This window comes from Odontomachus brunneus, unplaced genomic scaffold (assembly GCF_010583005.1).
Source record: "Odontomachus brunneus isolate Ranch 3 - 2012 unplaced genomic scaffold, Obru_v1 Obru_scaffold_051, whole genome shotgun sequence".
NCBI classification, from domain to species: Eukaryota; Metazoa; Arthropoda; class Insecta; order Hymenoptera; family Formicidae; genus Odontomachus; species Odontomachus brunneus.
Genome location: NW_022639501.1, coordinates 1,291,706 through 1,295,529, shown reverse-complemented (window position 1 = coordinate 1,295,529; position 3,824 = coordinate 1,291,706). Strand labels below are relative to the sequence as shown.

General features: G+C 36.5%; 1 protein-coding gene across 6 annotated transcripts in view; it reads left to right on the top strand.

Moving 5' to 3' along the window:
• Nucleotides 1-3,824, top strand: part of LOC116845305 — an 86,835-nt gene that overhangs the window by 62,767 nt on the left and 20,244 nt on the right. The window lies entirely within an intron of this gene.

Genomic DNA, 3,824 nt, shown 5'->3' with positions numbered 1-3,824 from the left:
ATATATATATATATATATATATATATATATATATATATATATATATATATATATATATATATAGAGGGAGGGAGAAAGGAGAGGGAGAAGAGCCTCTCTTTGCGACGATTACCACTCGAGTTGCCGCGAGTTAGATCGATTCGATCGCGCTGACGTTCGAATCATTTCGAGTGCTATTCGAAAGCGAGGCTTTCCGAAAGTCCTAAGAGTCTTTTAGCAGTCTCGAGTGTCTACAGCTCGGCATAATAGACTTATCATTTTCTAGGCTCCCCGGCATTTTTTTCGACGGCAGGCACACGCAGTATGTTCGCGTATTCCTGCATCATGATTGTCGATTATTCCAGGAAATGGCAACGGTATCTCGCGCATTACATCTTATTTTCCGTATGGTTTCACGTTTTACATCACAAACGCCACTTTGCCTGAATAATATATGAAATATCCCCGCTGTTTACTCGACAATCACAATCATGACGCACGAATATGTAGACAAAGTATACGTATGATATATGGAGAGAATATTAATAGTTTTCTTTCGCATAAAATTCCCTTCTATTTCACGTTTTTCTAACAATACTGCAACAAATTGGAGTTTATTTTGCTGCGAAACATAATAAACCTTTCAATAATGGATCTCAATTTCTAAAATTTAAACAGAACTGAATTGAAATGGAAATTAACTAAGGCAGACTGTCGATATGTTCGTCGGTTATAAGATTTTATCGTAGTTTTTCTTATAAAGTTTTCTTCTGTAGAAAAATTTTCCTAATCCTAGATATACCCGACTAGAAATTTATCCTATGATCTTGATCAGGTGGGTTTCAGTTATTTGATAATCAGTTATTTGGTTTGTGTAAGGTAATGTTATCGGATCCTAATAAATCACGCGCACACTCAGAAAAAACATAATAATGGCAACTATATAGATGACTATATCAGTTTTGTGTGCAGAATTATAATGTATATAGTTTAATAAATTATTTTGTAGTGATTACTACTAGAACTTTAGTTGTCATAACTATAAAATATGGTTTATTAAACTGTATATACATTAATTCTAAATATCTCTAATATTATGTTCTAATATTAATATACTATAATTAACCTATATATCTATATTTTAATATTATTATATTAGAATTAATTAAATTAATTAATATATAATTCTACTAATTAATCTATTAATTCTAATATTAAAAAATCTCACATAATCGTCATCTGTACAGTTTCCATTGTCATGTCTCTTTTCTGAGTGCAGCATGGCAATAAGGATTAGTAGGGTCTAGTAACATCATCCTACACAAACTGGGTAAACTGATCGGGATCAACCTGATCGAGACCATGAGATAAATTTCTAGTCGGATAGTAAATGTGAAGGCTACGATATCAATCAATATGGAAGAAAGGTGCGACACTTTTAGCTCAACAGATTGAGAACGCATCAAGTATTCAGAAGGAGAAGTTATTTTTTTCGTAATTCTCCCAAGATAAATTTCTCGATTGGATACGATGCGCGAAACTCATTGAGCAAAAAAGCGTGGCAAGCTTCTCTCCACCATTGAGCAAGCTGATAACAGATACACGGTGAGTTTACGTGTAAATGCACGTACGCGAACTTGGAAAGTTTACCGCAACGGCAATCCGAGACTTCGCCGAGACTTTCAGCGCGCTCGGCAAACTGGCGGAGCATTCGACAAGTTGAGGATTTTCGAGAATCTCTCGCTCCCAATAATACTCGTCGCGCAACATTCCTACGAGTGTTCATCGTCCGTATTATTTTATGCCCGGACAAAATGTCTTTGTGTCTCTGCTTGCGGCTCGCTGTGATTCAAGCATCGTCGTGCGTTCAGCGCTATCGGACTGTTAAATAAACAATCGACCTTTAAACCATTGAGCCCCGATACGTGCATTTGCGTATTCTCGTTGTACCGCCGCGCGCGCGCGCGCTATATGTGATCGACGGCTCAATTATTTTCTCGGGTATCAAAGGCGATATGTATGCCAAAGAGTGTCTCTTTTTATTCCAGCCATTCCATAGTTATGTACGCGTATCGCGCAACAATTTTTGCAACAGCGCAATCTAAATTTCGCCGAGAGTCGTTATCGCCGACCGTCCCGCGTCGATACGCGAGAGCTGAAGCAACAATTGGGAATTTCGCATGAAACAGTTCAGAGTGAAACTAATCTGTTCGCGATAAATTGTTTTTTTTCGCCGTCGCACCCGTCGCACCCATAAAATGCGTCCCGCGTACAAGACCCCATTAGCTTTCAATCGGCCGTTATTTCGCATTAGCATCTCGAGATAGCCACTTGTCCAAGTAATATCCAGCGATAACGTCGTCCAAAACGTGCGAGCGACCGGGTAAAAACGTGCGCTCGCCTTGGGGCAGACCGAGTCGAGTTGGCTCGCACGAAAAGAAAGAATCAGCAGCAAGGATCTGTGTGTGATAGCTACGAGTAAATCTCGTTGCAGCATATGGACGTCCAAGGGTATGGTTGCCAGTAGGCATATGGAATCAAGAAACCAACGTAATAGCAATAGTACTATCAAAAAATTTGTTTTCATTGCAGCAGCATAATTTTAGCTGAAGCAATAAATACATTTTTAGCGAACCGTGATTAACTGCGGCAGAGAAATCTTTTTTTCCGTGCAGGAGTCACGCTGGCTATGCGTTTCGTTTGCGTATTTATTGCGAGAGAAACAGTAGAAGAGGGATCGAGTATGTTCCTGTTGCAACATGAAAAAAGTACTTGTGTTGTGAAAAGGAATCGCAAAATGTTCTTTCTCAGAACACAAGTACTTTTCCTACACAGAAAGAAGGATTTGCTGCAGCAGCAAACTAATTTGCTATGTACGGGCAGTTAAACATAATTCGCTGTGTTAGCTACTTTTTCTTTGCAGCAGGAATCTATTTCCTTGCTATGATAACAAAAAAATCTGCTCGTACAGCAAGAAAAGTGGCTAACATAGCAAATTTGCTACAGATGGACGATTAAATATAATTTATTGTTTTAGCTACTTTTTTTATTGCAAGAGCAGATTTTTTGTTATCATAACAAGGAAATTGGCTCCTGCAGCAAAGAAAAAATGGCTAATACAGCAAATTATGTTTAGTTGTCCATATCTTTTTTCCGTGTATATGGAAAAAAATAATTTGCTGCAGCAGCAAACTACTGAAAAATTTCTGTTGAGATAACAATAGAATTCCCAATTCAATTCTCAGTTGAATTCTCAATTGGATTCTCAAATGCAGTTTTCGCAAAAATTCGCATAAGTAAAATATCTCAATTGAAATATTAATTAAGTAAAATATCTCAATTGAAATATTTGTATCTGATGGAAATAATTTATTGAAAATATAATGAACTTTTGCTGAAATGTGTTTGAAAAGCATTCACAATTTTGACCCAATTTCATTAAAATTTCATTATAATTTCATTAATATTTCAGTAATATTTTAGTAAAAATGTAGAGAAATTCAGTGAAAAATCATTATTAATTAAAATAGATTGAGAAAAGTATAATGAAGTATTATTTTGTCTAAATAATATTAGGTGTACAACTTTGCTTCCGCCGTTTTCCTATAGATGGCTTTAGCGGTAAGTAGTGGTCGAAATAAATAGATCATAGACGTCATGCAATAAACTTGGGCAATAAAATCTGTCAACATAACCTCATAGAAACATTAGTCGATTTGTGTCTGCATCATAAAGTTATTCTCGATTGAAAATGTCAGTTTACGAGCCAAATTCTCGTCATTTGCGGGAGGTTTTAATTTTCTGCTTCAATATGAAGAAATCTGCGGTTGAGGCTCATCGAATGC